This window comes from Chrysochloris asiatica, unplaced genomic scaffold (assembly GCF_000296735.1).
Source record: "Chrysochloris asiatica unplaced genomic scaffold, ChrAsi1.0 scaffold00017, whole genome shotgun sequence".
Classification (NCBI taxonomy): Eukaryota; Metazoa; Chordata; class Mammalia; order Afrosoricida; family Chrysochloridae; genus Chrysochloris; species Chrysochloris asiatica.
This window is the reverse complement of record NW_006408535.1, coordinates 28,850,077-28,860,022: the sequence shown is the minus strand read 5'-3', so window position 1 is coordinate 28,860,022 and position 9,946 is coordinate 28,850,077.

Here is a 9,946-nt window from a genome sequence, read left to right as displayed (position 1 = left end):
TGTAGCTTGCATTTAATCTCTCATATCTCAAAGGAGGTTGACTCAAGATATACCTTGTACTAATCCTGTCTCATTAATTTAACAAAGACAATTCATTTCCAAATGAGATTACAATCCAATGCATAGAGATTAGCATTTGCAACATATTTTGGGGGACAAAAATTCAGTCTACACATTCTACCCTCTAGCCCCTTCAAAGTTCATGCCCTTGCCACATGTAATGCACAGTCACCCATCACATCATCCCAAAAGTCTTAAATCAATTCCAAGTCCAAAATCTGATATTCTGAATTGTCTAAATTAAATATGGATAAGACATCACGCATATTCCAATTCTTCATCTAAGAACCTATGAAATCTAGACTATAGGTTATCTGCTTCCAAAATACACTGGTGGAACAGTCACAAACAAGGTAAGCAAAATGAAAGAAATTTTGGAGGAAAAATTTGAAGAAAGAAGAGATAGCAGGTGGCAAGCAAGTCCAAAACTAAGCAGAACATTAGCTCTCAAGTCTTGAAAAGAATCCCTTATTCTGGGAACAGCTAGACAGTGACCCTACTCACTGGAATGGCAACTGCTCCCCACAATTTTGGATGGCCCCATTCTCCTAGTCCATCTGAGTGGTGACCCTATCTCTCCCCCCTGCCCCATCCCTGGCAGGCCCTGTTCTGTTTCTTGGGCATGGCAGCTTAGGACCTTCAGCTTTGGGTGGCAGGTCCATCTCCCTGGCACATCTTAGCAGCCCTACACTCCAAAACTGAGTTCTTGAAACTAGAAGACTCTGTTTCCAATGCTATTTCCTGCAGTCCTGCTCATCTGCAGGCTGCTCCAGATATGGTCCTTTTCTTGGAGGTCAACATATATAGCTCCTTTGATTTGTTTACTGCCTATAGAATCCTAAGAGGCAGACAGTGTTCTTTCATTTCTTTCTTGTCTCTTTCAGTCTAAGCTGATGGGTTTTCTGCTGTAGTACTTGCTTAGATCCATCAGTCTTAGTCTCCAAACAAAATATTTAGGATTTCCAAGTAGCAGCTGATGAGTTTGAACCACAAGTTAAATGGGCTTAATCTCCAAACAAACAGAAAAAAACATAGGCATGTCCCTTAGAAATTCTAGGACATATGTCCTTAGTTTGTACAATACAATTCTCCAAATTTTTAAGTTTGGTTTCCATTTTGTACAGTTCATTTTAAGTCCAGCTCTTTACCCTTTTCCTATAAGCAACAATGAGAAATCATGTAGCCCCTTTAAGATCTCACTAAAAAAATCTCATCCTCCAGATACCCAGTTTCATCACTTACAAGTTCTACTTTCCATCAAACATTTTAATGTAATTCAGACAAGCTATTTGCTGCTGCATAAAAATCATTGTCCTTCCCCCACCGACCAATCACATGTTCATCATTTTCTTTTTAAAATCTCACTGGAAGCACATACAACACACTTCTTGGCAACGTTCTGTTGCTGGCTCCATATGTATTTTCTAAAGGACATTGTAGTTCTCCTCACTTTATGAATCCTCACCAGAATGGCCTTTGACAGCCATAATTCTCCCAGCAGTCTCCCAAGACAATCTTGACTTTCACTACTGTTGTGTTAAGTGCCATTTGAGTAGGTTACAACTCATAGTGACCCTATAAAGGGTTTCCAAGTAGTAGCTGATGAGTTTGAACCACCAGTTAAATGGTTAGCAGTCCATTGCTTGTCCTACATCACACCAGGACTCCCAAGTTTTTTTATTAGGCACCTGAAAACTTTTTCAGCCTCTACCCATTACTTAGGAGCTCTGGTAGCATAGTGGTTACAGACTGGGCTGCAAACTGCAAGGTCAGCAGTTCAAAACTACCAGCTGTTTGTGGAAGAAAGATGAGGCTTTCTGCTCCCATAAAAGTAAAGATTTACAGCCTCGGAAACCCTGTACAGGGTCGTTAGGAGTCAGAACCGACTCCACAGCACATAACAACAACACCCATTACCTAATTCCAAAATTGCATCCACATTTTGGGTATCAGAGCAGCATTCCACACTCTTTCAGTACCAAATTCTATCTTAGTTCTCTAGTACTGCTAGAATAGAAATTCCACAAGTGGGTGACCTTAACTAACAAATTTATTTCCTCAGAGTTTAGGGGGCTAGAAGCCCAAATTTATGGTGCCACCTCTTGGGGAAAGCCTTCTTTATTTGCTCCGGAAGAATGTCCACATCTCTTCAGTTTCTGCTTCCTTATTCCTTAGAGATCTCCATGTATCTTGGCACCTCTCTTTTCTCATCTGTGATTGCTAGTTTACATTTAATCTCTTTTAGATCTCAAAAGAGATTGGCTTAAGATATAACCTATATTAATCCTGTCTCATTGAGCCCAGGTGTGGCACTGTAGCACTGGGCTGCTACCCACAAGGTCAGCAGTTCAAACTCACCTGTTACCTTTGGAAACAGGTTCAGACTAACAGCAATCCTGTCTCATTAACATAACAAAGATAATCCATTTCCAAATAGGCTTATAACCCTAGGCACACAGGTTTGTAATACATACTGTTTTGGGACACAGTTCAGTCCATAACAATATATCTTGCTGTCCACCAGGTGGCATTTGTGGTTCAGGAAAATTCCTTTGGTTCTGAACTCTAATCAAAAAAAGATAGAACTTTTTTTCATTGGCAAGAATTACTTTTGTCTCCACTTGTAAATCTGTTTCATTTCTTTCTGAAATAGTGAACAATGGGTCATTTATTGTGAGAGTTAGAAAAATCTACTAGGAAGAATAGTGAATGAGAAGATGGAAGTACAGAGTATCAGTCTAGTCAGAGCCTCCTTCACCTAGGGTTGAAGTTTACCAGTTAAGTAATGGTCAGTCATTTTACAAAATACTTGGAAGAGAATGCCAACAAACAAGTAGAAAATTCCTAGCCTCTGAAGGCCAGAAGAATGAAAGTCCCACAAAGAAAACAGCCAAACCTGAGCATATCTGGGGGTTTGTATTTCATCCAGAGAAGGACCTCTGTTGGAAAAATCCCTCATGGCCCTGTCTTTAAAAAGCCAAGAGTACAGTACCATATTCATGAAAAAAATTGTTTGTTTTTTTTCTCACCAGGCTTTAAGTAATATAAAAGTGAAAGCTAGAATTGAGTAGAGTGAATTCAGTGGAGTTTTCTGTTCATTTTTGTTTTTTAAGGGCTTTAGATCTCATGAACAGCTAATTTTTATATCTGGCATTTCTGGGCAATGTTATGGAATATCATTTAGGTCATTACATCACTAGAACCGTATTGATTATGAATCCTCTGAATTTGGATTTGTACTGTTGTACCTCATTGGGGCAGGAGTTTGTTTTCACTTAACTGTAGCCAGATCAGGAGACTAGTCTTAGTGCTGTCTTCAGCTAACTCTGTGGTCTTGGTCAAATTACTTAACATCTCTGGCCTTTAATTTTCCTTAGCTGAAAAAAGTGAATATTAAACTCAATCTCTGAGATTCCCTGTAAATTAAAGAACCTAGAGCTTTTCTCACAGATGACACCAAGGTAGATTTAGTTCTAGGGCCTTTAATAGTCTCTGGAAAATCAGAGGGAGCCAGAAACAATTGGATGCCATAGTTCAAAGAAGAGCATCTTTTTGTGCAAGGACCCCCATATTCAGTTTCCTTGAATGAATGTAGATCAAGCCACAAGAACAGATTTAGAGATTCTTTTCCCCTTATGGCTAAACTAGGCAAGTGGTTCAGCTCAAATATGCCTTAGTTAGGGCCATCACATTTGTTTCTTTGTTAGACCAAATGTTTGCTTCTTAGTTATTAAAAGATTTTTGGGTTATTGGAACTGCCAACCGAAGGGGTATGATACTTTTTCTTTTTTTAAATAGCTTACCCTGTGTCACATACTGAATTCAGTGCTTTACACATAATCTTTAGAAAATGTCAGCTATATTTTACAGTTTACAGTCAGATAACTTAGACACTTAGGTTAAACCTAATAAGTTGGTGAACTTATTGGCCAGGTGACCTTGTAATTTACCCAAGACCACAGAGTTAGCTGTACATAGGATCTTAAGTGTCCTGGGGGCTTGAAAGCCTTCAAATTTTTTTTATTTTAAGAGATTTTATTCCTAAATAATTTATAAAGGAGTCCTGGTGTGATGCTGTAGGATAAACACTAGACTCCTAACTACAAGGTTGGCGGTTCAAACCCACCAGCTGCTCCTTTGAAACCCTGTACAGTATGAGTTTGAACCAACTCGACAGACATAACCACAACAAGCTTCCCTCTTCTCCCTACCTCATTTCTGCTTAGAAACTATAAGTTCTAGAAACTGTTCTAGCTTCTTGGTGGGACAGCAGTGAACAGAACAAACAAAAAATCCTTATCTAGGGTTCATACTTAATCTAGTCTTTAGTCACATGCAATCTTGCTTTCCCTGGCTTTCTGGATAATTTATTGTTTGAAAGAGGTTTCCAACAAAAAGTAGAATTATTTCTGAGCTTATTTGTACAAATGGCATCAAAGAACTTTGAAAGTAACTTGAGAACCCAGAGAATCAGTTTTACTTGGACTCAATCTGTAAGTGTAATTACTTGGGTTGATGTGGGGATGAGGGGTCCTTAAATTCATTGTATTCATAGCTCCATTCCCCCTTTGGAGTCCTGAGTTGCTCCAAAGAACCTTTAGTACTCCATGGAACATAGTTTGAAGATGACTGTTTTGCTAGTTGATTAAGGGAACTGTAATTAGAATTTCAGTGTTTCTTTTTGACTTACGCTCTTTCTTCTTTCCCTTACTCACAGTTTCAATCCTCTGGTTGTTAAGACCACATGAATGTCAGATTTCCTCAGTGGAATACTGAAAACAAACCATTTTCAGTATTCACTAAGTGATATCTGGTGTTAGTTTTTGTGAGCACCTGTTCGGGTTTATCATGTGATCTTGAGAGTCCTGGTTTTATTCAGGGCAAATAGTTAACATCTTTGCTTTAGTTTTTTTAGTTTTAGGGGGTTCTCGAGGGAAGAGTACTTGCATGACCAATACTTGATTTTGCTTTGCAAGATTTGTTAGGATATTATGAAGACTTGGAGAAATTTCTGTCAGGAGTTCACAATAGTCTTCATTGATACTTTATTTGAAAAATAACATTTTAATAGATGAGGAAGGGCTGACCTCATTGCTTTCTTTTTCAGCACCACGGAGAGTTCATTCCTGGGCTGGTGGAAGGTACAGAGAGAACCCCAATCCCTATAGTTGCATGGTGTGGACTTATTTTTTAGAGTCTAGTTTTGGTATTGATTAGTACAAATTGAATGAGAATTGGCAGCAGTCCTGAGAGTCCCATATTTTTAGAATCTTGTCTGTAAACTCCACGTTCATGTTTAAACTTGAAGGAAACATGAGTGTAGTACTGCCTTCAGTTCCAGTGGTAACATTATTCATTTTGTGATGCACAAGGTTTTTACCAGTCCCTAAGAAAAATTCTTTTTCCCCTACCCTATGCTTACAAGTCCTTGAGGAGACTTAACAGTTGCTTTTACATTCTTGGGTTCAGCCTCTTTTTCTGCCTCAGCATAGAGAAAAGCATCATTGCTCTGGCTCTCTGCCCAGTCTTGCTTTTGTATTTCTTTGATCTCATTGTTCAGAGGGTCTCAGAGAAACCCCAAGAGCCATGCCTTTGCATGTTTAAGCTATTGATGCTTTTGAAATAACAGAGTGTTACTGTGTATGAAGTGTATTAAAGGTCTAGCTTCAACAAATTTGGGTCAATAGGTGGCAGTAGTCACCTAGTCCCGAGGCCCGGATACCCCCTAAACACAAGCACTTTTGATGGCCATTATATTTAAGGCTATAAGAAAGAGGTCACATTGAAATCAAAATGGGGAGAAAAGCAATCCCGTTTGGTGGAATCCAGGAAATGCTGAAATGTGCTGGGTTACTTCTACGGAAATGTTGTATTTGGGAAGATGGCTGTCAGATAGTGATGGGCACTGGTAGGAAGGAGTGGGACCTACGGATTGAGGAAGCATGAGGGTAGTAGAGCTAAGATGTGTGTACTAGGGCTTCTAAGAGCTGAAGGACCTGGGCTGAAAGGATGGAGTCTAGGACTGGGGGGAGTATGGAGATGGAGGTGGGTGGGGCAGAGCTGTGTGAAGGGACCATGGAAAGGGTGGGCTGAGAAGGAGAGGACTGCAGTTAGAGGGGGAGGGGGGCTGCTGCAATACTGAGCCTATCTATGGGGGAGGGGAGGGAGAGGTATTGGTTTGTGCTGCAGCTGCATTGGCTCCCCTCCCCCACACTTCCCAAGGAGCCAGAGCAGTGCTAGCAAATCTGTCTTCATGTATTTATTATTATTAAAAATGTGACGGATTCTTCCTCCCTGGAAGCACAACAAATACCACTGATCACATTTTCCTCCCCCTTTTCTCTGCAGAGCTTTTGCATTCTCTTTTTCATTCTCTCAACCCTACCCCCTCCTCGGTCTGTCTGACTGGTGGGGGGACCCTTCCTTTCCTTTCCTTCTTCGAGCTTGGTGGCTCCCTGGAGGTTTCTAATGATGGTTGGGAGTTTGCAGGCAATGCTGGGAGGGAGCAGATGAGTGAGGGGCATTCATTGCCCCATGGAGGGAGCTCTACTCGCCAACACCCACTGGAGAAAGGAAATCACTTGGAAATGAAGATACAATCCTTTCTCCAGCTAATGAAAGAAGAAGCAAGCTCTAATATTCCTCTCAGTACCTGGCCTCCTCTTTGAAACTCTTCTATTGATGCTGGGGAGAAACCCCTTGGAATGGAAAAGGCCAGTTCTCTGTCCTCCCTCCCTTACCTTGTTAAGTCCCTGTCTTCCCAGGAGAGCCATATAGGATTTATTCTCCTAGCCTGTGTTGTGTTACTGAGAGGTTTGAAGGGCAGAAGCCATGGCTTTTCTCGCCCCTCCTGCACCCTGGTTTCCAGGATCTTGAGGTGGGGGCCTCTTTTGTTGCTGTGTGTAACCCTTCCCCATACCTATAGGTGGTGCTGCTGTTGCTCCCCATACAAGGAGCCCCTTCTCCCCAACACCATTCCTCCCACCCCTTGCTACCCTCCCTCTTTCCCCAGCCCTCTCCTGCCTGATTGTTATTCCACCAGCGTCTCCACTACTGTTCCCTTCCTCAAATTAATTTTGTGGCGCTCTTTTTTTTCCCCTGCAGTGCCATCTTCTTCCCCTCCCCCCAGCTCCAGCTCTCTTGCTTTCTCTCTGTCTCTTTCTCTCTTTCTCTGTCTGCAGGAGCTCTATCTCACTCTTCTAACTGAAACCTCCTCCACTGTTGGCATCTTACAGATGACATATAATGTAAGGGACTTGAGATGAGGGTGGTTAGAAGAGAATAGTGAGGGGACCTTAGGAGTCGATGTTGAAGATCAAATCTGGATGACATGGGAAGTGAATGGAGATGGGAAAGTAAAGGTTTCACTTCTTGTCTAAAATTGTTCAGTTTCTGGTTTGGATAGTGAGAATTTTAAGTAGCAAGTGATACTGTGTCATCTGAGTCTATAGTATTTCCTAGTAGTTCCACATACTAGGAAAATTAGAGATAAGGAGTAGCAAGAATTTGGGTAAAAAGGGCTTCATACAAACTTGTGATTTCAGTTGCAAAGAATAGCTGTACTTTTGCTCTCCTGTATTTTGAACACTCTGGAGGAAAGCCACACTCTGAAACGTATTCTGTGGTCCCTTGGGAGATGTCCTGTCACTGATCTTTGGAGTCCTTAAAACATCCTTGCCAGGGTGATGTCTACTTGGCAGGCAACCTGGCTGGCTGGTCATTGCCAAGCATGCTTTTGGCTGTAGGACCTCAACCTGCTCTCCTGACCTGCTTTTTCCTTCTGGCATTCCATGTGTCACCTTTATCTCAGCTGAATTCAAAGGTTGCCCCACTCTCACAGCTCATTATATTGTTTAACCTTCTCCAAATTCAACCCAAACTCAGCAGACCATGACTACCAGCTCTTACCTCACCTTGCTGCTTTTATCATGAGACCTCTCATTGTGTGAATAGTACCCCAGACCCTCAGCCAACTCAGCTGTTTTATAGATTATAAAATTACCCAATTTCTATGATGACTAATTTTCTTCTTACTGAATTGTTGTTGTTGTTGTTGTTAAGTGCCATCGAGTCGGGTCCGACCCATAGCGACCCTGTACAGGGTTTCCGAGGGTGTAAATCTTTACGGGAGTAGAAAGCCTCATCTTTCTCCCGCGGAGCAGCTGGTAGTTTCGAACCGCTGACCTTAAGGTTCGCAGCCCGATTCGTATTCTTTATTAATTAATAGCGTCCTAGTAACTCCCTGGATAGTAATGGTGGGTCTTGGCCTTGTATCTGCCCTATAAATTGTCCACACTATGGGCGTGTGGCCTCTTTCCCTTGTTCCTTGGTTGTATGTGGAGAGGAGGAGGGGAGGAGGTCTTCCTTTACTTAAGCAACAGCCCTGGAATGGCTGACTTCCATTTCCCCAACATGTCTGAGTCAAGGCTGGCTCCTAGACTGTGAGTCACTGTGGAAAATGGAGACCAAAATATTACACCCTTGGTTTTATTATCTGAGCCCCGGAAGTACGGTCTGTGGTCTCTTGCCTGCTTCTTTATGCTTTTCTAAGGTGTATATATGGAGCTCTGGTAGTATAGTGGTTACGAATCGGGCTGCTAACCTCAAAGTCAGCAGTTCAAAACTACTAGCTGTTTTGTGGGAGAAAGATGAGGCTTTCTGCTCCCGTAAAGATTTACAGCCTCGGAAACCCTGTACAGGATCACTATGAATCGGAACTGACTCCACGGTACTTACCAACAACAAGAACAAGGTGTATCTATTGGTGGAGTCACATGAGCACGTGGCCTCTTTGTTTCCTCAACTGATTTTCTTACTGCACTTCTCTGAGACTTCTCTTGTCCTGTTCACTATTGGGTAACACTAGTTAGGTCAGGCTCTTGTAACATAATGATGATCTCTGTTAAGATCCCTAACTTACAAAGAAAGCTCGGTAAATATTTGTAGTAGTGAGTGGCAGAGACATTTTTAACTATTATTCTCTTAAAGAGTACTAAGTTAACTAGGTGCTTAAGGTACTATGGCTGAAATTGGTTGGCTTTGTTTCCTTTCATTTATTGTTCTATATATAGGGGGAAATGATTTGTCCAAGCCTGTACAAATAAATCATTAGAGCTGGTATTAGAATCTATTCTCTGACATTTAGGTCTGACCTAGGTTTACCATCCAATGAAAACCAAAGCACCTATTTCATGAAATCCCAGAGTCACTGGCAGCCTTGAATGCAGCAGCACGGTCAGGTCTTATGTCTAAGCCAGCCTGGTGGACCTGCTGAGGGAGAGCATCAGCAATTAATGGTTTGCAGGCCATCCATATGAGGTACCTGGCTTACTAGCAGGGAGCTAGCATTCCCTTCAGATATTACACAGTGCAGCCTATCAGAGGGGTCCCAATAGTGCCGAGGTAGGGAATTTCCAAAGCCCTGGCTTCTATTTCTCATTTAGTTTGAATTTCCTGCTGATTAATATATTTCTCCCCTTAAGCTTTCTCTTAAAAAATACCATGATTCTGGATGGCACATGACAGTTGTTCTTAAGTGCTGTCAATTCGGTTCCAATCCATAGTGGACCTGTATAGGGTTTCCAAGGGGTGGCTGGTGGGTTTGAACATCGACCAAATGGTTCGCAGTCCCACTGCTTATCCTCCAGTGCCACACATGGCAATAGAAGCTGGAAACTAGAGTCTCATTTCATCTCACCTCTTCTTGCTGCTCATTTGAAACAAAACTCTTCAATCCCAGAACACTTAAATAACAAAAGACTCTAAGTCTTACAGAATTTCTCCTGTGATGTCAAACCATCATTATGGCTACCAAGTGTTCAAATAAATCCTAACAAGTGTCCTTTTAATTTTAATTTTTAATTAATTCCAGAATGGGAAATTTTTT